General features: G+C 46.1%; 1 pseudogene; it reads right to left on the bottom strand.

The window, feature by feature from the left end:
• Positions 1-470: 470 nt before the first annotated feature.
• On the bottom strand, positions 471-24,365 carry LOC123090270 (ethylene-responsive transcription factor 1-like; annotated as a pseudogene).
• Between the last annotated feature and the right edge of the window lie 835 nt (positions 24,366-25,200).

The following is a 25,200-nucleotide window of genomic DNA, read 5'->3' as shown; positions in this document are numbered from 1 at the left end:
CAGGGAAGGGCGTGTGCGCCTCCATCGTGCATCGCCTCCTTGAATCCTGTGTGTTAGAAAACCTAAGCACAACATAACAAACACTAGCTTCAAATTTAAAGGGTTTACAACCTCTTGTAGCAATTAACATAAGGTAGAAACATGAATACAAAATAAGCAGTTACCATCACATACTAGTCTCATAGATAGATATATAGTATAGGGGTACAGGACAGAGGTCTATTGCAAAACACTTCAGTATCTTGGCCATTTAAGCTAAGACATAACCATAGACCGAAATCGCTATTGCTTGATTCTAGAGGCACCAGACACAAGCACTTGTTGATGTCCAGAATACTTATCCCTGAAACAAGATAAAGCATAATGATCAATCAAATAGAAATTGAAGTGCATAACAATGAGTTTATTTCCAGCATTACATATGCCTACCCTTTGTCTATATATACAGGAACCCAGCAACCTCAATTCTCTCAGTAGAAACCAGCAGACAAGGGCATGTCATCAAAGGTCCAAAGGCCCATGTTTCCGACCACGTTCTGGGACATCGCAACTTAGAATTCTGTCAATTGACTCATCTGAACCATCATCCATTAGGAACTACATGTATGGTTCCAAGTTGGCAAGATAAACATTAGCATCACCCATCACAGGAGGTACTGTTGAATTAACGCTGTTGTTCTGGAGAAATGCAAATTCATTGACCTCTGTTGAGGTGGGAATGGATGCAAGCACATATGTTATGTCAGGGGTCTTGATATCATTCTCCCAGCAGAAGTATGAGCAACTAAAGGAGTTGCTCCCCTGGTCATAGGAAAAAATCATGAAAGGGGCCTCAACTGCATTCACTGTACACACAAACGACATGTTCTGAGGCTGCACAAATTGCTGAGTCAAGGTGTAGTCAACAGCAGGGCAGGAATACACATCTGCGTTACCCAAGGTGTTGAGCACCGGCTACTGTTCGGTGTTGAACTCATACACCTTTATAGAGGTAGGCTCAACACAACATTGCTGAGAAGCCATAGGAGCTTCATCTGGGAAATTGATTGCCTTCTTGCCACAAATTCTGCTAGCTTCCACATCATAAGCTCTAGCAGCTTCCTCAGTAGAGTTGTAAGTGCCAAGCCAGAAACGGACACCCTTGCGAGGATCTCTTATTTCAGCAGCCCATTTACCCGAAGGGTGGCCGCAGATGCCCCTGAACTGGTTCTTTCTCTTCCTTTTAGCAGACCCTGAGGCACAGTCGTCATCACCAGCAGCAGTTGCCTTTAATTCATCTGAATGTAGCAGTCAGATAAAGATGAGACAGAAAGATGAGACGGTTGATCTTAAACAAATACGGATGAGACATTCACTACTCCAAATAAAAAGCATCAATTGTTCTTACTCTTCCTTTGAAAAAATTAGTGAGGAATTACTATAAGCATTAATGATGCAAAATAGAGCATAGATTAATTTAACACAAAACTGAAACTAATGCACACATGCCATTGCTATCCGATTTCGACATGACCATGGAATCGAGCGGCCATTTTCCCTTTAACTCGCATGCATGTGTGGCTAGATTCTCATTGTCATGCCGGAATCGTTTGACTCTTGTCATGCATATAGCATGATTCACACAAAATTGTCTGCCATCATTCATGGGAGAAGATTTTCCCCCTCAAAAAATTGCAGAGAACCTAAGTGCAAAGAAAACCCTGGGGCAGGGGAGATAAAATTCTCCAGAACAAGCCACAGCTACAACACCATTTTTTTAGGGGGATACAACACCAAATTTTCATTATAAAAATATGAAGCTTCTCTAATCACTATGGCATCAAAGATCTTTTTCTCCGCATCTCAAGTCACATGACAAAATAAAAGTTCAGACATGAAATCGGGGTAAGTTGCAGCGAGTGATACGTCTCCAACGTATCTATAATTTTTGATTGTTCCATGATATTATATTATCCATCTTGGATGTTTTATATGCATTTGTATGCTATTTTATATGATTTTTGGGCCTAACCTATGAACTTAGAGCCCAGTGCTAGTTTCTGTTTTTTCCTTCTTTTTGAGTTTCGCAGAAAAAGAATACCAAACGGAGTCCAATTGACCTAAAAATTTACGGAGCTTATTTTTGGACCAGAAGAAGCCCATGGAGCATCGAAGATGGACCAGAAGGGTCCCGAGTCACCCACGAGGGTGGAGGGCGCGCCCTACCCCCAGGGCACGCCTGTCAATGTCAAAACCAGCGGATCTCGGGTAGGGGGTCCTGAACTGTGCGTCTAAGGTTGATGGTAAAAGGAGGCGGGGGACACGATGTTTACCCAGATTTGGGCCCTCTCGATGGAGGTAATACCCTACTTCCTTCTTGATTGATCTTGATGAATATGAATATTACAAGAGTTGATCTACCACGAGATCGTAATGGCTAAAACCCTAAGAGTCTAGCCTGTATGATTATGATTGCCTCTACGGACTAAGCCCTTTGGTTTATATAGACACCGGAGGGAACTAGGGTTGTACAAAGTCGCTTACAGAGAAAGGAATTTTCATATCCAGGCGCCAAGCTTGCCTTCCACGCCAAGGAGAGTCCCATCCAGACACGGGAGAGAGTCTCCGGTCTTGTATCTTCATAGCCCAATAGTCCGACCCACGCTACATAGTCCGGCCGACCGAGGACCCCTTAATCCAGGACTCCCTCAGTAGCCCCTGAACCAGGCTTCAATGACGAGGTGTCCGGTGCGCAGATTGCCTTCGGCATTGCAAGGTGGGTTCCTTCTCCGAATACTCCAAAATAGTCTTCGAACACAAGAATTGTTTCCAGCTCTGCAAAACAAATTCCACACACAACCGTAGAGAGTATAATATTTCACGAGTCCAATCCGCTAACAACTTTTTGTAGCGTGACATCACGTCGTTGCCCGGTCATTATTTCAAACAGTTTTTTAGCCTGCCGCTCCATATTTTGAGCTGCGGTTTAATTGGCATGTCTTGTCAAAGCAGAGATCGTGTCCCCTTATTGCGGGATTCTCATCAATACGGGCATGGGTAATCCCACCATATCATCTACATGACCCTTGGGGATAGGTGAGTTTTTAGGGCGAGTGGGGAGGCGCTTGATATTCACTGCCTTTATAAAGAGATAAGGATTCACCCCTTTCACCCACGCCTTCTTTCTCTCTGCCTCCCCCATTCTCGAGCTCCAACGCCCAAGTTCTCATCTTTTCCACCCTAGGAAAGCACTCCAACCATGTCCGGATCCGGAGCGCAGGGCAAGTGGATGGTCTCCTCCGTCAAGGAGAAGGACATTATGAAGCTCCCGGAGGCCAGGTATTTGGCAAAGGAAATCACCCACCGGCTTCTGGCCAAGGGACAAATCGTCCCCACTTCGGAGCCCCATGAGAGGGTAGTGTTCATCCCCCACTTCGTCCGCAGGTTGGGATTTCCTCTCCACCCTTTCGTCCATGGACTCATTTTCTACTACGGGCTAGATTTCCATGATCTAGCCCCAAATTCTTTCCTCAACATCTCGGCATTCATTGTCGTGTGCGAGGCTTTCCTCCGCATCCCAACCCACTTCTGATTGTGGTTAAAGATCTTCAATGTGAAGCCGAAGGTGGTGGGTGGCCAACACGCAGAGTGCGGAGGCGCCATGGTGAGCAAGATGCTCAACGTCACATGGCCAATAGGTACCTTTGTGGAAACCATCAAAGGGTGGCAACAACAGTGGTTCTACATCACAGAGCTGCACGACACCACCTGGGCGGCGGCTCCCGGATTCCGGTCCAGAGCCCCAATGCGGCTCACCTCCTGGCCAGAGAAGGTCCTGGACTAGTCTTCATCAGACGAGCTGACAACGCTTCAGACACGCATCAAGAGCATGATAGACAAGAATATCAAGCTTGTCAATGTGATCCAGGTGATACTTGTTCGCCGGATCCATCCGTGCCAACGCCGGACTTGCCATTTGTGGGAGTACGATCCGGCCAAGCACCAGACCTTGCTGTAGTTCTTCGGCACTACGCACGAAGACATCTGGAAGGTGCTTTTTAAGTCCAATAAGACGTGTCCGGATACAACCGAGGACCATGGGCACGACTTGGTCCATCCCGCTACTCCGGTGAGTTTTCCATGTTTTAAAGGTATACCCTTTACTTGCATACTCGAGGAAGAAGCCTAAGCCTCCTTACTGATTTTCTAAGGGCTGGACAAATAAGGCGGAGCAGATTCACTGTCCGGCTCCGCTGCCCGAAGACCCAACAATTCCACTTCTAACGAAGATGCTGGTTCCGACGCCCTATCAAGCGTCGGAGAAGAAAGCCAAGAAGAAGGCCAAGGGGACTAGAGGTGACCCCCGTCATAAGGGCACTTCGGATGTGACGTCCGGAGACGCCGAGACTCATTCCTCCGCCGCAAAGGACGATGAGGAAGAGGAGGAATAAGAAATCCATTCCCCCCTGAGGGAGGGAGAAAGAAAAGAACGGCTGTCGGTGTCAAAACCGGTGGATCTCGGGTAGGGGGTCCCAAGCAGTGCGTCTTAGGATCAATGGTAACAGGAGGCAAGGGACACAATGTTTACCCAGGTTCGGGCCCTCTTGATGGAGGTAAAAACCCTACGTCCTGCTTGATTAATATTGATGATGTGGGTAGTACAAGAGTAGATCTACCACGAGATCAAGGAGGCTAAACCCTAGAAGCTAGCCTATGGTATGATTGTTGTTGTATATGTCTATCGACTAGCCTGGCCCCGGTTTATATAATGCACCAGAGGCCTAGGATAACAAGAGTCCTAGCCGAATACGCCGGTGGGGGAGGAGTCCTTGTCTTGATCGCCAAGTCTTGTTGATTCTTCCTTGTATGCGGCAGCTGTCCGGACTGGCCCATGAGTATACGGCCATGGGGGTCCTCGGCCCAATCCAACTGATCGGGAGACGACGCGTTGAGTACCCCCTAGTCCAGGACACCGTCAGTAGCCCCCTGAACCGGTCTTCAAGTTAGGGACGCTCCTCGATTCTTCCGAACTGTTCTTCATCTTCGGTTGCCGGTCTTGAAAACTGGTTCAACAAATTCTCATCTTCTATCTTGAGGATCGCCGAAATGCATTCGACGAGTTTACGCGTTGGGTATCCGAGGAGCCCCTTTAAGTTTACGGCCTTTATCAATGCCTTGTTATTTTTATGCCATGCCTCGGGTTTGAAGTTGTTCCCGGGTGGCAACGTCCTCTTGCGTCCGAGCTCCAACGCCGGACTGCATTCGAGGTATCTTTTGCAGCCGAGCACCAATGCCGGACTGCTTCCCAGCTCTAACGCCGGACTATGTATCCGAGCTCCAACGCCGGACTGTATCCGAGCTCCAACGCCGGACTATGTATCCGAGCTCCAACGCCGGACTTTATCCGAGGTGTCATAAATCACCTTGGTTCAAAGAAGTTTGAAGGAGTTTAACCGAGCTTAATGCCGGAAATGCCCTCTAAGGAGCCAGCCACTTGCATCCGAGCTATATGTCGAACTGCTTCCGAGGTGGTTAAGCACCTCGGTCATGGGCTGATTTTTGGTCAATGTTTTTTATTGATGTAATTTATTCTCTGACGAGATATATAGCCAGTAGCCCTCAAGGTATGTATCGGTCTAAAACCCGAGATGCACCTGAAGGATGACATAAGACCGCTGATCCCCGTAGCCGCTGAGACTCAGGTTGATTTGCAAAATCGGTCTGAGGATCAAGTCCTAGCTCGGCAGAATACTTCGGGACACAAAAAGCGGCGTGCTCAGTCCTCGAGACTCAGGTTGGGTGCGGCCGACCAACCTGAGGATCAAAATCTCCTCGGAAACTGTATTGCACTTAAGATTTTCTGCATAGAACAAGCAATGCAGTAGCCCCCGAGACACTGGTCGGGTGGCAACACCAGATCAGGGGATCAATGTGCCCCTTTAATATTTGTAAATAATAAGCCCGAAGCCCAGTAGCCCCCGAGCCTTAATGCGGGCACGGGTGGCCGAATTAAGGATCAATATCCATAGTAAAATCACAAATTATGTGTAATGACTCAATGTATCCAAGTACTTTATGTCATTAATGCTCGGATCCGCATTGTACAAAACTTTGTTGACCGACCATGGGCTTCAACCTCCTCGGCCGGTAGCCGAGGAGTGTTTGTCCTACTTTATAAAGCCTTTATGAGGGCAAAGATTTACGACAAACAAGGCAATCTGGTCATACGGCTTTCTAAACAAAGGTACGCAGAGAGATATGTTATATTGCTGTTTAACAGAAGAAATGTCTTCCAAAGAAAATAGTCCCGCTATCGGTTCCTTTCTTTGGGTTGTCATGCTAAGCATGATCATGAAACCTCAGCTCCAATGTAAGAGCAAAAGATCGAGGATTTAGTTTGGGAGGCCAGTTAATAGCCCCCGGTAGTGTTCGGCGACAGTCGAGGTCAAGCCGGAAACACTTCGGCCAATGTTATGAATGGCCCGTCATTTAATATAGTCATCGGATCGCTGACCAGTTTACACCTATTGTGACAGTCAGTTTTCGGCTTTCTCCACTGAGGTGCTTGACCATGCGAGCTGGAAGCACAATCGCAGTGGTTCTCCCTTTGCACACCTAGCCGAACAAAGCGGAACGTAGGAGGCAAGCGCGGGAGCCGGGCAACCCAACTATTGACCGAAGACACAATTCGAAGCTGATGCATATATAGCAATATCCGAGAATGTTTTTGCCGAATCTCTAAAGGTGTCCGGCGTTGCACTGCGAGACTTGTGCTGAAAACACACAAATAGTTAAAAGTGCCAAAAGCTTGGAAAACCAAAAAACGTCAGTAAAAACATGACGTCCGAACAAGATCAAGTGTTCGGTGCCAATCCGAAAATTGGACTTTAGAAAAAAAGTGCTTCTGCCGTGCTTTAACTTTGCAACGACTAAGAAGAAAAACACTTAGTATGAAACGGCTCAAATAAACATAAGAGCCCCCAAGCGACTTGGGTAAAAGTTGACTATAAAATGTAAGGTGACATGTAGAATGCCTTCTAGCCGGATTGTAGATCGTTTGTCGTAGCGGACCTTTTCGCTTCAACCTCTGGACCCAATAGTCCGGAGTGTGTCCGAATACCCTCGCGGTTATAAAAACCGGGGCATGCGTGGAGACCAGGCGTAGGGGTCATTAGTGCTTTATCAGACAAGTGCCCAACTAGTTATGTTATATTACATGGTTAGTAAGAAACATCTTCCAGGGAGAATAGTTCCGTTAGGGGTTCCTTTCCCTGGGAGGCATGCCCTAAAGTGCATGTCCGGACTGCGAAAAGAGCAGAAAAACATCTGGGGGCAGGTAAATAAATAGGTAAGAAATCATCTTTTAGTTCACCGACCGAGTATTCCCTTAAGAACGCTAGCTTTCGGCTTCACCCAGTCTGAGGTACACATCCGGCTGACCCGGCAGTAACAATCGCAGAGGTGCTCCCTTTACCACCTAGCCGAACAATCGGGAACGTAGGGGTAAGCACAGGAGCCAGGCAACCCAGCTTGGCCAAAACTTAAGTCATATCGATGCATATAATGGTGAATAAAAGGTACATGCGGAAGTGTGACACATGTGTTGGGCATAAAGCCCGTATTAATAAGCTTCTGTTAAAGAAGCCCCCAGGTATAATGAGCGCGGGTAGCGCGTCAAGTGTGTGCGAACAAAGTTTCGACAAGGAAAATTTTTACAAGCAACTTTTTTACAAAAAAGTATAATTCTTGGTCGAACCGAACACAAGTTAGAAATTTAAAACTTTGAGCATGAAGGCAACTTAGCTGGTTAATGTGTTCGGTATTGACGACGCGGTCCGAGCTTGATGCGGGACAAGGTTCCATCCCCCAAGCCGGTCCCGAGGTGGCGGAGCAAGGAGCTCGGCACTCCGAAGTGGTGACATAGCACGGTCAATGCAGGACGGCAGAGTGATGCCGAAGTCCCCGGCATGGGGTAATGAAGTGTTGACGAAGCCCCCGTCCAGCCGAGGTGACGTCAAAGGATATAGTCCGGCTGGATCATTTTCCTGTGCACAAAAAATAGTGCAGACCGGGGATAATAGTAATAATAGGAATTAAAAAAATGTTGCATAATAAATAATTTATGCAAAGTGAGTAGTAAAAGAAATATGGCCTGGCGCCGAAGTCGATGTCGATGCAGGTCGTCGGCGTAATGCAATAAAGGCGTGGCAAAGCCTGGATTCACAGGTCGGTCCGAGTTCCGGATGCGGCGTTCGCCGAACTGTGTACGGAAACTGACCGAACCATCATGCGACCGTCGATAATGCGGCCACCATTTGATAGACCTGTGTACATATGCTGGACTAACCAGAGTAATAATTCCTTGGGAAAAATTTAACCCAAACAAGCAAAAAGAAATACTAGGATTAATAGCACCTGGTTTATTTGTTGTAGCAATCCGAAGGAAGGTGATTCCCAAAATTGGGACTCGATCCGCGCACCCATGCCTGGTCGGCTAGTGACGCCGAAGTGTCCGGAGTAGGTTGATGAAGAGATGGCGAAGCCCCCGGTCCAGCCGAGATGTCGAAGTAGGTCGGCGTGATGGACACCAGCTTGAAGAAGCAATAGTGCGGCCCTGCCGATGCAGGTCGTGACGTGGTCGATGCCGGCTTGATGAAGCGACCGTGCGGCGATGCCGGTATGCCCGCTCCGTGTAATCCGTGGGGCGGCGATGTTGGTGATGATTTATCCTTCGTGATGCCGGACTCTTGTTCGGCTTGCCAAGATGATGATCCGAAGAAGTTGAGCTTGGCTCAACAAAGTGACGACGTGTCTAGCGCAGGTCGGCAGCCGTGGAGCAATATTGCCAGACTGGTTTGACACCAGCATGATGTTGAAGATCATGTTCAAAAGATCTTAAAGTTAGTGGGATGTGTTCGGGAACAAAACACAATACCCCATACAAAACTTCCTTCAAAAAGGATGTCCGAAATCCCGTTTATAAAAAGACGAACTCGGGTCGGATTCGTTTTCGCGCAGAGAATAGATCCAAAAAGTGATGCACTAATCGGAAGTTTCCTGGAGTTTGGACGGTCGGATCAAGCTGAATTTTTGGCAGGTGGTAGATAAGGGAATTCCGCAGCAAATCAATGGTTGGATCCTCCAAAGGACATCTGAGCTAGACACTGGATACCACGCCCTAAACTCGTCCAGATTCTCGTCCAGATTCAACAGGGCTCCGGTATATCGGAGATTGCCAGAGATTCCTCCATCGGAACTCGACGAAATTTTTGCAGGGTTGTTGTAGACTTAATTCCGCATAATTCCACTGAAGTAATCGTTTAGGCGACACTCGAGGAGGCGGTGGCGGCGGATACAAGTTTGTTGTCCAGAAAAACAACACGGTCGCCTGAGGGCAATGTTGACGTTGAGCCCCCGAGCTCCATGGATGACTCCTCCATGATCTTGATAGAGATCGGAGTTGGTGTTGATGAAGGCCTTCATCCGAACATGACGATCGGAGGTAGGGCGCAGTCCTCGGTCAAGCCAAGGTGACCAGTCGAGCTGGTGACGAAGAAGCCAACGTCGCAGTTGACCTACAGTCGAGCCATTGATCCTTTCGCCGATCACACAGCGGAACTCTCAATGAAAGCACCAATGTCGGTGTCGAAACTGGCGGATCTCGGGTAGGGGGTCCCAAGCAGTGCGTCTTAGGATCAATGGTAACAGGAGGCAAGGGACACAATGTTTACCCAGGTTCGGGCCCTCTTGATGGAGGTAAAAACCCTACGTCCTGCTTGATTAATATTGATGATATGGGTAGTACAAGAGTTGATCTACCACGAGATCAGAGAGGCTAAACCCTAGAAGCTAGCCTATGGTATGATTGTTGTTGTATATGTCTATCGACTAGCCTGGCCCCGGTTTATATAATGCACCAGAGGCCTAGGATAACAAGAGTCCTAGCCGAATACGCCGGTGGGGGAGGAGTCCTTGTCTTGATCGCCAAGTCTTGTTGATTCTTCCTTATATGCGGCAGCTGTCCGGATTGGCCCATGAGTATACGGCCATGGGGGTCCTCGGCCCAATCCAACTGATTGGGAGACGACGCGTTGAGTACCCACTAGTCCAGGACACCGTCAACGGCCTCCACGCGTCTGGAGGCCGAAGCGTCCAAGAAGGGGAAGGCTTCCCTCTCGAACAAATCCACAGCGGACACCGATAGCAGCTCGGAATGGTGCCCGAGGGATAAGCCCCTGGCCGCACCGTAAGTACTCGAAGATGCACTCATATGTCCGGCCTTTTTCCTTTATGATTTTAACATGTCAAATCATGTGCTGCAGCCCGGCCTGTTCTATCCTCCAGTGATCCTCATCAACGGGGAATTCGCTAGACCCGAAGGTGATGGACACCGGGTCCCCTCTGATGGCATCTTCTCCCAAGGCCACAGATGACACGGAGTTGTTGTCCCGAAGGACCCTAGGCCAGGGAGAGACTCAGGAGGCCGTCAGGGCGATGCCGGATGGTGAAACCTTAGCCGCCGGACATATGGGGGAGCAAATCCCCATGGAGACTGGTGATGGGGGCCACATTCAGTTCGGCCCCCAGCCGAATACGGTCCCAGAGACCTATGCGGCTCCGGAACCTGGCCAGCAGCCTCCTTCAAAAGGAGGAGGCGCGCAAATTCCGCCGGTGACCTCTGTCCAGCCAGAGGCGCCGGACACTCTAATGGAAGCGCTGCGAAGTGCTTCCATTGTTGAGGAACACCGTACCCTTATGGGTATGGTGGTTGAGAAGATTCAGTCTGCAAAGGGCAGACTGACTGAAGCCTGCACAAGCTTTCTAACAGGCTTTGAGGTAAACAACGCAATTATGTAAAAAGAATGTCACAATATAGACAGTAGCCCATGAGACTCTGTCTGGTGTTCGAAAAGAAAAGCCAAACAGAGGATCAAATAATTTTCGCAGGAGACCAACCTGACATGTCTATATGAATAAGCAGGCGTCGTTGCTAGCTGCGATCTCTCATGCTGCTGAGGTCTCCGGACTGAAGCAGAGTCTGGAGTGGACCGAGGAAGAGCTCGCCGTGTGAAGAAACAGCTGGAAGACAATCAAGGTATGCAATAACCTTGTCTATATTCAGGAAGGATGAATGATTTGTGCTGACTAAAGTGCCATGATATTCATTAGGAGCGGCGACCGAGGTGGAGACCCTCAAGAAGGCGCTAGCCAAGGCCGAGGAGAGAGCGGCCAAGGAAAAAGCCGCCCGTGAAAGCATGAGGCTAGGGTCGTTGAGGTCCATCAGGAGCTCCAGGACACCATGAAGAAATGTGAGTCCTTGGAGCGCTACATTGCGGATCAAGAGATCAAACTTGCCAAGGCTCGCCAAAGTGCACATGATGCCTGGGTTGAAGCCCAGGGCACCCTCCAGGAAGTCCAGGAGGCCAGAAAAATCGCGGAGGGTAAGGCCTTTATTATGCAGAGCAAATATGTGAAGAAAAGGTTCCTCTTACTAACCCGGATTTGGAGTTCTCTAGGGGCGTTTGCGGATCTGCCGCGCAGCATTTCAGACGCTACGGAGTTCTTCCAAGCCAAAGTGGGGAGCTCCACGGAGAAGCTGTTTTGGTCGCAGTATCTTGCGCCAAAACATCTAGTGCCCTTTAGCGCTCAGCTAAAACAGCTGGTCGAACTACATAGGGTGGCCGAACTAGCCATGAAGGATTTAATAATCCGGATGTGGCCTACCGAAGCCATACCCAGCAGCTACTTCGGGCTCGTGAAGCGGCTGGTCAAAGCCTGCCCTCAAGCGGTCGGTCTGCATCAAAGGCGTGCGAATGGCCTTCACCCGAGTCAAGATACAGTGGGCAAAGATGGGCGTCGTGAAGCTTGCGACCGAGGGACCGCCCGCGGGCAAGGAGCACCACACACCTGAACGGTATTTTGAAGATGTCCTGAAGGGATCCTGCATTGTGGAGGGGCAGTGTTCAAAGGATATTATCTTTGAATGAAGTCATTCATATTGTCCCTTCCTGTATTATGGAACAGAACCGTTATGTAATATAATTCTTGTTATTTAAAATTTTACCTCCTGTGCGGCCATTGTGTTAAATCCGAGAGTTGGCCAGTCATCGGCTTCAGCCCCCGCGTAGGAAGTACAGGGGTGTTCGGGATGAATCTAAACACTCTTTACTCCAGAGTTTGGTCCTTAAAGGAGGTGTTTAGCGCAACGAACCAGGCAATCGGACTATGTGGATTTATCACCCTCACTTAGCCATAGGAGTTTGACAATAAAAAGTTAGGCGCTGCCCCTAGTATTCGTAAGTCCGGACTTGGGGTACTATAAACACCTGATCGGATAAAAACCGATCCATCGCATAATGCGGAAAAAATCTCAAAAGATTTGTGACCTATCGAACAGCTGACCGGCTCACACTGCATCATGACAGTCAGTTTTTGGCTTTCTCTACTGAGGTGCTCATCCGGATGAACCAGGACACAATCGCAGTAGTTCTCCCTTTACTACCCTAGCTGATATAGCGGAACGTAAGGTAGTAAGCACAGGAGCCGGGCAACCCAACTATTGACCAAAGACATGATTCGGAGCCGATGCATATAATGCTACAATTCGGGGTGCTGAACTATACTATAAAAAAGTGTTTGGACTTTGTTGTCGTATTATGGGGCGTAATGAAGCCCCTGGCAAATTTAAAGCGTGCCAAAGTGTACGGGTGCAATCGATAAGAATAATAGAATAAAATGAAAAAGCAAGTTAATGCCACATAAATTGGGCCGCAAACTGTTTTTATTGTAATTTGATTAATACGTCAAAGCGTATTTGTACAAATAGTGTGATAAACAATATAGCTGATTAACCTGCCAAGACCAGGGGGAGCTGCGTGCGAGTCCCGAAGGTAGGTAGAATGATCATTGACAAGAACATCTAGAGATTCCCTCAAACGTCCATACTGCTTCCTGCCTTGGTATGTGTATATCCTTTGAAAGGACCGATGACCACGCCACCAGGAAAGGCCTGGAAAAAGAAACATGTAAAGAAAAAACAAAAAGTGAAAGTATGTGGGTCCAGGGGAGGTTGAGCCGTATTATGGACCATGATCTGGTTGTGCCTCTATCTATGCCCATGGTATTTTGAGTGCATAATTATGTACGCACGGTACGAATGCCGATGTTTGGTCGTGACTGGGACGGAGGCCGAATTGCTAGTCAGGCTCTTGACGAGCTAGACTGTCCTGCTGCAGAGTAGTTCAGACTTGTTTGACAATGCCCGGAAGCTTGGCCGCTGGATTAAGGTTCTGCCTGTAAGGGCTGCTCTGTGCTTCTGCTGCAAGGGCAACGGTGTGCTCCTCGGCACGGAGGGAGCGTTTCGTGTTTCCATTGACTGTTATGACACCGTGCGGTCCAGGCATCTTGAGCCTGAGATAAGCGTAGTGTGGTACCACATTGAATCGAGCGAATGCGGTTTGTCCGAGCAGTGCGTGATAGCCACTGCGGAAGGGGACGATATCAAAGATCAACTCTTTGCTTTGTAAGTTATCTGGGGATTCGAAGACCACTTCCAGTGTGATTGAGCCCGTACAGCGGGCCTTTACACCTGGTATGACTCCTTTAAAGGTGGTTTTTATGGGCTTGATTCTTGAGGGATCAATACCCATTTTGCGCACTATATCCTGATAGAGCATGTTCAGGCTGCTGCCACCGTCCATGAGGACTCGTGTGAGATGGAATCCATCAATGATTGGGTCGAGGACCAGTGCGGCTGAACCGCCATGACAGATACTGGTCGGATGGTCCCTGCGATTGAAAGTGATCGGGCAGGACGACCATGGGTTGAACTTTGCAGCAACTGGCTCCATCGCGTAGACATTCCCGAGTGCGTGCTTGCGCTCCCTCTTGGGGATATGGGTGCGTATATCATGTTCACTGTTTTAACTTGGGGGGGACTTCTTTTGTCCCCCTTTGTTCGGTGGCCGGGGCTCCTCGTCATCGTCCTTGCTTTGTGACCCCTTCTCCTTATTCTCGGCATTTAACTTGCCGGCCTATTTAAAAACCCAACACTCTCTGTTGGTATGATTGCCTGGTTTATCAGGAGTGCCATGGATTTTACATGGGCGATCGAGTATGTTGTCCAAGCTGGACGAGCCTGGATTGTTTCTTTTATATGGCTTCTTCCGCTGACCGGACTTAGAGCCACTGAATCCGGCATTTACCATCGTGTCCTCGATGTTGTCACCATTGCTTCGACACTTGTACCTGTTGCGTCGGGGTTTGCCGTTGCTATTTCTGGCTTCAGAAGTACCAAGTTTGCTTGTATTGTTATTGCTACGGGCTAGCCAACTATCTTCGCCCACGCAGAAGCGAGTCATTTCGTCGTGAGGGCTGCCATAGACTTCGGTTTTTCTTGGCCGAGGTGTTGGGCGAGACATTCGTCATGGATGATATGTTTAAAGGCCGCTAGGGCTTCGGCATCCAGACAATCAACGATCTGGTTCTTTTTAGTTAAGAACCTAGTCCATAATTTCCTGGCTGACTCTCCGGGCTGTTGAACTATGTGACTTAAGTCGTCGGCATCTCGAGGTCAGACATATGTACCTTGGAAGTTGTCGAGGAAGGCGTCTTCCAGGTCCTCCCAGCTGCCAATTGAGTTTTCTGGAAAACTGTTCAACCAGTGCCGAGCAGGTCCCTTGAGTTTTAGCGGGAGGTATTTGATGGCGTGAAGGTCATCACCGTGGGCCATGTGAATATGGAGGAGAAAATCCTCAATCCATACCGCGGGGTCTGTTGTCCCATCATATGATTCGATGTTCATAGTTTTGAAGCCTTCTGGGAATTCATGTCCCATTAGTTCATTAGTGAAGCAGAGGGGGTGTGCGGCGCCTCTATACCGGGCCAAGTCGCGGCCTAGCTCGGATGGAGTTCGTCTGCGGTTTTCGTCTCGGGCGTGGTTATGTTTGCCACGTCCGGCCGGATGATCATCGTCGTGCATCGGGGCACGCCCCCGCGATCCATAGATCGATCTGGTCTGACCTGCTCTATTTTCCAGGTCATGCCGCAGGTCATATGTATATCCCCGAGCTGTTGTGTCTCTGTTTTTACTGTGAGGTAGTGCAGGCTGGTGTTCGACTTGAGTTGCCACTTTGTCCCGGCCACGTGGTGGTCGGTCAGCCGCATTATGAGCTGGTAGGACGGGCTCCAGCGCCTCGTCATCGAATTGGGTAACAAATTGCATTTTGGGTAACTTTTGGTTGGGCGCTCGAGGTTGTATTCCTCAGCTGCCAGGACATTAGTCCATCTGTCATTGAGTAGATCTTGATCAGCTTGAAGCTGCTGCTGCTTCTTTTTCAGGCTCCTTGGAGTGGCTATTAGCCGGCTCTTAAAGCGCTCCTGATCGACGGGCTCCTCAAGCATGATATATCTTCATCGCCGAGGCTCGCCTCATCCTCGGAGGGTGGAAGATAATTACTGTCCTCCGAGTCTTCATTAACGGCCTATTCATTAGGGCTGACTCGCCCATCCTCCCGTTCATCATGTTCGGAAGTTGGCTCAACGGGGTCTTCGTTGTCTTCGGCATCGTCCAGAGTATTATTTTCTCCTGTGCCGATATTGATGTTTTTTCCATGGCGTGGTCTAGAGCGGCGCCGCTGATGTCGGCGCTTTGGTTGTTTCTCAGGAGGCTTATCCCCGACTGGATCGTTTTTATTGTCGCCGTTGTTCTCTTTGGGTGTGTCCACCATGTATATGTCATACGAGGAGGTGGATGTCCAGCGCCTGTAGGCGGTGGTTTTTGTGCCTGCTCCTCTCCGGCATCGTCGTCCATACCATCGATGTCTTCGGAGTCGAAATCGAGCATGTCGGTTAAGTCCTCGACACTGGCTACGAAGTGGGTGGTGGGTGGGTAGCAGATATCTCTGCCATCAGCATCCAATCCAAAACGGATATAGTTCGGCTGAGAGTCCCCTGATAAGGAGAGGGCTTTTAATGAGTTTAGCACATCTCCTAAAGGTGAGTGTCGAAAGATGTCCGTGGAGCTGAACTCAACGATCGACGCCTGATCAGGTTCGATGGGCGTGGATACACGCGGTTCGGAACCTATGGCCAGAGACGAATCTGAGGTTCTGGTGACACATGCCCCGCTCGAGGTCGGATCTGTGTGCGGCTCTAACGCCGCTAAGTCTGCGGCTTCCACGGCAGGGTTGAGCTTCCCGTCCTTGGACGACGCAATCTGCTCCAGATCTAGGGCCAGAGTAGTTACAGGTGCTATCTCCTGGGCACGGTCCGATGACAGATTCAGGTCATGTTCATCGTGGTGGCAGGGAGCGGCTGTCATAGGCTTGAATCTGTCGAAGATCAAGTCTCCGCGAATATCGGCAACGTAATTCAAGCTTCCAAACCTGACCTGATGGCCAGCGGCGTAGCTGTCGATCTGGTCTACATGGCCAAACGAGTTGGCCCGTAGTGCGAAGCCGCCGAATACGAAGATCTGTCCAAGGAGGAAAACCTCCCCCTGGACTGCATTGTTGTAGATGATTGATGGAGCCATCAAACCTTTTGGTGACGACCCAACGGAACTCTCAATGAAAGCACCAATGTCGGTGTCAAAACCGGCAGATCTCGGGTAGGGGGTCCCAACTGTGCGTCTAAGGTTGATGGTAACAGGAGGCGGGGGACACGATGTTTACCCAGGTTCGGGCCCTCTCTATGGAGGTAATACCCTACTTCCTGCTTGATTGATCTTGATGAATATGAATATTACAAGAGTTGATCTACCACGAGATCATAATGGCTAAAATCATAAGAGTCTAGCCTGTATGATTATGATTGCCATGACGAGGAGGGAGTAGTTCACCCTTGGGGCTGAGGGTATGTACCAGTAGCTATGTGTTTGATCTCTCTCTCTCTATCTATCTCTCTCTCTCTCTCTCTCTCGTGTTCTTGATTTGGCACGATCTTGATGTATCACGAGCTTTGCTATTATAGTTGGATCGTATGATGTTTCTCCCCCTCTACCTTCTTGTAAAGGATTGAGTTATCCCTTTGAAGTTATCTTATCGGATTGAGTCTTCAAGGATTTGAGAACACTTGATGTATGTCTTGCATGTGCTTATCTGTGGTGACAATGGGATATTCACGTGATCTACTTGATGTATGTTTTGGTGATCAACTTGCGGGTTCTGTGACCTTGTGAACTTATGCATAGGGGTTGGCACACGTTTTCGTCTTGACTCTCTGATAGAATCTTTGGGGCACTCTTTGAAGTTCTTTGTGTTGGTTTGAATAGATGAATCTGAGATTGTGTGATACATATCGTATAATCAAACCCATGGATACTTGAGGTGACATTGGAGTATCTAGGTGACATTAGGATTTTCGTTGATGTGTGTCTTAAGGTGTTATTTTACTACGAACTCTAGGGCTGTTTGTGACACTTGTAGGAATAGCCCAATGGATTGATCGGAAAGAATAACTTTGAGGTGGTTTTGTACCCTACAACAATCTCTTCGTTTGTTCGCCGCTATTAGAGACTTTGGAGTGACTCTTTGTTACACGTTGAGGGATTGTTATATGATCCGATTATGTTATTATTGTTGAGAGAACTTGCACTAGTGAAAGTATGAATCCTAGTCCTTGTTTCCAAGCATTGCAATACCATTTTCACTCACTTTTGTTACCTGCTACCTTGCTGTTTTTATATTTTCAGATTACAAAAACCTATATCTACCATCCATATTGCACTTGTATCACCATCTCTTCGCCGAACTAGTGCACCTATATAGTTTACCATTGTATTGGGTGTGTTGGGGACACAAGTGACTCTTTGTTATTTGGTTGCAAGGTTGTTTGAGAGAGACCATCTTCATCCTACACCTCCCATTTATTGATAAACCTTAGGTCATCCACTTGAGGGAAATTTGCTACTGTCCTACAAACCTCTGCACTTGGAGGCCCAACAACGTCTATAAGAAGAAGGTTGTGTAGTAGACATCAAGCTCTTTTCTGGCGCCGTTGCCGGGGAGGTTAGTGCTTGAAGGTATATCTTTAGATCTTGAAATTGAATCTTTTAGTTTGTTGTTTTATCACTGGTTTAGTTTATAAAAGAAATCCACAAAAAATGGAATTGAGGTTGCCTTAAGTGTTAGAAGATTGTGCCGAAGAAAATTGTGCCGAAGTGTTAGAAGAAGAATGCATTAAAATGTTTGGCATAAAATCTTTGTATGATGAGCTTGATTGAAATGTTTTTAGTATGAATTAGCTGAATATTCATGATGCTAACGATATGCAAAGCCACAAGCATGGGGATGTTATGTTTTATGAAGATGATATTTTTAGTCCCCCAAGTCTTGATGAGAATATTTATTATGATGAAAGCATGCCTCCTATTTATGATTATTATATTGATGAAAGTGGGTTTGAAGGAGTGTCAACTTTATGAAGTAATGATCCCACTATTTTGGAGGGTGTTGAATCTTATTATGATAATTATGAAAGTGGATTTGGAGAGGTCATGACTTTATTTAGTGACAAATCCACTATTTCGGAAGAGGTTCCAATTGATTATGAGAACAAAGTTGCTATCTATGATGATTATTGTGATGACAACTATGCTATAAAGAATAATGATAACCATGAAACGTGTCATCTTGATTTTAATTTTCAATTGAATTATGCCTCACATGATAGTTATTTTGTTGACTTTGCTCCCACTACTATTCATAAGAAGAAATTTGCTTATGTGGAGAGTAATAAAAATTGTATGATTGTGCATCATGAAAATAATGCTTTATGTGATAGTTATATTGTTGAATTCATTCATGATGCTACTGAAAATTACTATGAGGGAGGAATATATGCTTGTAGGAATTGCAATACTATCAAGTTTCTGCTCTATGTGTTGAAAATCTTGAAGTTATGCTTGTTTTGCCTTCCTATGCTAGTTGATTCTTGTTCCTATAAGTTGTTTGATCACAAAATACCGATGCATAGGAAGTGGGTTAGACTTAAAAGTGTTAGTCAAATTCTTCATAATGCTCTCTTTGTGATTCAATTCCTATCTTTTATGTGAGCATCATTGAAATCATCATGCCTAGCTAAAAAGGCATTAAATAAAAGCGTTTGCTGGGAGACAACCCAACATTTACCCCTACTGTTTTTGTGTGTTCACATGATTATGCTACTGTATTAATCATGTTTTATAGATTTTGTTTCAATAAAGTGCCAAGTAAAGCCTTTAGAATAGCTTGTGGTGATAGTTGTGTTGATCCTGCTGAAAATCAGAAACTTTTGCGGTTAGTAAATAATTTCCAGAATCTTATTGAAATGTGATTTTGAACTGATTCATTTTTCTATGGATTGGTGCACAAATTTCTCAGGTATATCTAATTTTTTCAGAATTTGTAGAGTTACAGAAGTATTCGAGAGTTACAGATTACTACAGACTGTTCTGTTTTTGACAGATTCTGTTTTCTATGTGTTGTTTGCTTATTTTGATGAATCTATGAGTAGTATCGGAGGGTATGAACCATAGAGAAGTTGGAATACAGTAAATATTACATAAATATGAATTTAGAATGGGTTCACAACAGTACCTAAGTGGTGATTTTATTTTCTTATACTAACAGAGCTTACGAGTTTTCTGTTGAGTTTTGTGTTGTGAAGTTTTTAAGTTTTGGGCAAAGATTCAATGGACTATGGAATAAGGAGTGTCAATAGCCTAAGCTTGGGGATGCCCAAGGCACCCCAAGAATTCAAGGATAGCCAAGCAACTAGGCTTGGGGATGCCCCGGATGGCATCCCCTTTTTCTTCTTCGTTCATCGGTAACTTTACTTGGAGCTATATTTTTATTCACCACATGATATGTGTTTTGCTTGGAGCGTCATTTTATTTTACTTTGCTTTGCTTGATGTTTGAATGAAATATCCCAAGACCTAAATTTCTTAAATATTAGAGAATCTTCACATAGTTACATAATTATTCAACTACTCATTGATCTTCACTTATATCTTTTGGAGTAGTTTGTCATTTGCTCTAGTGCTTCACTTATATCTTTTTAGAGCACGGCGGTGATTTTATTTTAAAGAAATTGATGAACTCTCATGCTTCACTTATTTTATTTTGAGAGTCTTAAACAGCATGGTAATTTGCTTTGGTTATGAATTTAGTCCTAATATGATAGGCATCCAAGGGGGATATAATAAACTTTCATATAAACTGCATTGAATACTATGAGAAGTTTGATTCTTTATGATTTTTTTGAGATATGAAGATGGTGATATTAGAGTCATGCTAGTAGAGTAACTATGATTTTGAGAAATACTTGTGTTGAGGTTTGTGATTCTCGTAGCATGCACCTATGGTGAACCGCTATGTAACGAAGTTGGAGCATGAGGTATTTTTTGATTCTCATCCTTTGTGTGGAGGTCGGGATCGCGCGATGGTTAACTCCTACCAACCCTTCCCCTAGGAGCATGCGTGAAGTGCTTGGTTTAGATGACTAATAGATTTTTGCAATAAGTATGTGAGTTCTTTATGACTAATGTTGAGTCCATAGATTATACACACCCTCACCCTTCCACCGTTGCTAGCATCTCTCGTGTCGCGCAAGTTTCGCCGGTACCATACACCCACCATACCTACCTATTATGGCATTTCCATAGTCATTCCGAGATATATTGCCATGCAACTTTTCATAGTTTCATTTATTATGACATGCTTCATCATTGTCATATTGCTTTGCATGATCATGTAGTTGAAATCGTATTTGTGGCAAAGCCACTTTTCATAATTCTTTCATACATGTCACTCTGATTCATTGCACATCCCGGTACACTGCCGGAGGCATTCACATCGAGTCATATTTTTGTTCTAATTCTTGAGTTGTAAGTAAATAAAAGTGTGAGTATCTTCATTATTAGAGCATTGTCCCAGTGAGGAAAGGATGATGGAGACTATGATTCCCCCACAAGTCGGGATGAGACTCTGGATGAAAAATTAAAAAAAGAGGCAAAAAAGAGAAGCCCCAAAAAAACAAAAAAAAACAAAAAAATGAGAGAAAAAGAGAGAAGGGGCAATGCTACTATCCTTTTACCGCACTTGTGCTTCAAAGTAGCACCATGACCTTCATGATAGAGAGTCTCCTATGATATCACTTTCATATACTAGTGGGAATTTTCATTATAGAACTTGGCTTGTATATTCCAATCATGGGCTTCCTCAAATCGCCCTAGGTCTTCATGAGCAAGCAAGTTGGATGCACACCCACTTAGTTTCTTTTTGAGCTTTCATAAACTTATAGCTCTAGTGCATCCGTTGCATGGAAATCCCTACTCAGTCGTATTGATATCTATTGATGGGCATCTCCATAGCCCGTTGATACACCTAGTTGATGTGAGACTATCTCCTTCTTTTGTCTTCTCCACAACCACCATATTCTATTCCACTTATAGTGCTATGTCCATGGCTCACGCTCATGTATTGCGTGAAAGTTGAAAAAGTTTGAGAATACTAAAGTATGAAACAATTGCTTGGCTGAAACCGGGGTTGTGCATGATTTGTATATTTTATGTGATGAAGATGGAGCATAGCCAGACTATATGATATAGTAGGGATAAGCTTTCTTTGGCCATGTTATTTTGAGAAGACATAATTGCCTTGTTAGTATGCTTGAAGAATTATCGTTTTTATGTCAATTTTAGACTTTTGTTTTGAATGTTTCAGATCTGAATATTCTTGCCACAATAAAGAAGATTACATGGATAAATATGTTAGGTAGCATTCCACATCAAAAATTCTGTTTTTGTCATTTACCTACTCGAGGACGAGCAGAAATTAAGCTTGGGGATGCTTGATACGTCTCCAACGTATATATAATTTTTGATTGTTCCATGCTATTATATTATCCATCTTGGATGTTTTATATGCATTTGTACACTATTTTATACGATTTTTGGGACTAACTTATTAACTTAGAGCCCAGTGCAAGTTTCTGTTTTTTTCCTTGTTTTTGAGTTCCGCAGAAAAAGAATACCAAACGGAGTCCAATTGACCTGAAAATTTACGGAGCTATTTTTGGACCAGAAGAAGCCCATGGAGCATTGGAGATGGACCAGAAGAGTCCCGAGTCACCCACAAGGGTGGAGGGCGCGCCCCCTACCTCGCGACTGACTCAGGGACCCCCTGACTTTTTCCCAACGCCAACACCTCTTATATATCCCCAAACTTCCAGAACAGAACCAAGATCAGGAGTTCCGCCACCGCGAGCCTCCAAAACCATGAAAAACCAATCGAGACCCTATTCTGGCACCCTGCCGGAGGGGGGATCCATCATCGGTGGCCATCTTCATCATCCCGACGCTCTCCATGATGAGGAGTAAGTAGTTCACCCTCGGAGCTGAGGGTTTGTACCAGTAGCTATGTGTTTGATCTCTCTCTCTCTCTCTCTATCTATCTATCTCTCTCTCTCTCGTGTTCTTGATTTGGCACGATCTTGATGTATCGCGAGCTTTGCTATTATAGTTGGACCATATGATGTTTCTCCCCCTCTACCTTCTTGTAATGAATTGAGTTTTCCCTTTGAAGTTATCTTATCGGACTGAGTCTTTAAGGATTTGAGAACACTTGATGCATGTCTTGCATGTGCTTATCTATGGTGACAATGGGATATCACGTGATCTACTTGATGTATGTTTTGGTGATCAACTTGCGGGTTCTGTGATGTTGTGAACTTATGCATAGGGGTTGGCACATGTTTTTGTATTGACTCTCCGGTAGAATCTTTAGGGCAATCTTTGAAGTTCTTTGTGTTGGTTTGAATAGATGAATCTGGGATTGTGTGATGCATATCATATAATCAAACCCACGGATACTTGAGGTGACATTAGGGTTTTTGTTGATGTGTGTCTTAAGGTGTTATTTTACTACGAACTCTTGGGCTGTTTGTGACACTTATAGGAATAGCCCAATGGATTGATCGAAAAGAATAACTTTGAGGTGGCTTCGTACCATACACTAATCTCTTCGTTTGTTCGCCGCTATTAGTGACTTTGGAGTGACTCTTTGTTGCACGTTGAGGGATTTCTATATGATCCGATTATGTTATTATTGTTGAGAGAACTTGCACTAGTGAAAGTATGAACCCTAGGCCTTGTTTCCAAGCATTGCAATACCATTTTCGCTCACTTTTGTTACTTGCTACCTTGCTGTTTTTATATTTTCAGATTACAAAAACCTATATTTACCATCCATATTGCACTTGTAACACCATCTCTTCGCCGAACTAGTGCACCTATACAATTTACCATTGTATTGGGTGTGTTGGGGACACAAGAGACTCTTTGTTATTTGGTTGCAGGGTTGTTGAAGAGAGACCATCTTCATCCTATGCCTCCCACGGATTGATAAACCTTAGGTCATCCACTTGAGGGAAATTTGCTACTGTCCTACAAACCTATGCACTTGGAGGCCCAACAACTTCTACAAGAAGAAGGTTGTGTAGTAGACATCATCGAGCATTTGCAGAAATTTAGCACAAATCAAGAATACAGCTAGCTAATCCTGCGATTCCAACCATCAACCGACTTAAGAACCCAAATCAATCCCCCAAATCCTGACTAGAGCAGGCAATTCAACGGATCTCCCAACCGGCGACCCAAACGCCGGATCTATCTATCTTAGGACGGGCCGAAGAAACCGGGTATTCATCTCAGAGCAGAGCAACAAAACCACCTAAATCGACTCGCGGCCGACACGGATCCGTTCTTTACCTCCGAAGAAGTCGCTCGTGCGGATGGGGAAGGGCTTGGCCTCGCTGTCGGACTCCCCGGGCTCCTCCACCTCCAGGAACCCCCCGAAGTCGGCCTCGAAATCCATGTCACCCTCCACCTCCTAGAACTCCTCCTCGGGCACGCGGCGGGGCCTCCCCGCGGCGGCATCGGCCTACGGCCCGTGCTGGTCCTTCCGAGGAAGACGGTGATGGCACGTGGAACACCACCGCTGCTCGAGCTCCTCCAACCGAGTCTAGAGCTCCTCCTTGGGTCACCGTTGCAAGCATGGGGATGGAGGCAAAGGGAACACCAGGCTGTGAGGAAGGGGAGCAGAGGAGGCAGAGTCTGATTCAAAGGGAGGGAGATGGTGAAGCTGCAAGCGTGAGCAAGTAGATAGCTGCACTACTGACCTTTGAGCCGGAATGGTGGTGGAGGCGGTGGCAGCCAGGACGACAGAAACCCTAGCCGCTGGGTAGAAAGAAGGAGAGAGGATATGCGGATGGGATTAAAAAATGAGGCACGACCGCACGAGATAAGCCAACGACTGGCCAACCAATCGATCTATTTGCGCTCCTGCCCACCCCGTTCGCTAGCTTGATCCGATTTTTTTGTCGTACCTGTGATGAAGTGGACATCGTCAGGAGGCGACATAGTCGCGTACGTTAATGTGTTTGATGCTTTCTATTGTGCAAAAAAGATTACTATATGGGATCCTCCAATTAGTGTATCATGGCATAAAAAGGGGCATATGATAATTTTCTCTTCTAAAAAAGTCATACACTTTATTCACGAAATCAAATGGGTCGCATTAATTAACTCTACATACTTGAAGATGAATGTATGAATTCCAGGGAGTACAAGGGTCTGCCATATTTAAAATAAAAGGTGTTAGCACTGTAGAAACACAAATTCAACATGTATGCATGACTCGAACAAATTTGAGTCCCTTGAAAAATATAAACGAAACAAATCAAAAGTATTTTTTGAGGGAGAAACAAATCAAAAGCTAACAAACTATTGAAAACAAATGTGATAGTCTTTCTTTTTTTGTGAAAAACTTCCAATTTATTCATCTTCAATGATGGCAGTACAAAAAACAATAGAGGTAATAAAAATTAAACCATGTCTGTGGACCACCTAGCGATGACTACAAGCACTAGAGCGACCCAAAGGCGCGCCTCCATCATCGCCCCTCTCTCACTGGTGCCGAGCAAACCTTGTTGTAGTAGACAGTCAGAAAGTCGTCGTGCTAAGGCCCCATAGGACCAGCGCAACAAAGTAACAACCATCACCAATAAAGAAACTCGTAGATCAGAAGGATCAAACCTGTAAACACCCAAACAAAGACGAACGAAGACCGGATCCAAACAGATTCACCAAAGACCAGCACCGACCGTATCCCGCGAGATCCATTGAAGACACACCTCCACATGCCCGCTGATGATACTAGACGCACATCGGGACGGGGAT

Source organism: Triticum aestivum, chromosome 4B (genome assembly GCF_018294505.1).
Source record: "Triticum aestivum cultivar Chinese Spring chromosome 4B, IWGSC CS RefSeq v2.1, whole genome shotgun sequence".
Classification (NCBI taxonomy): Eukaryota; Viridiplantae; Streptophyta; class Magnoliopsida; order Poales; family Poaceae; genus Triticum; species Triticum aestivum.
Note: the sequence above shows the minus strand (reverse complement) of the source record. Positions and strands in the feature narration are given on the sequence as shown.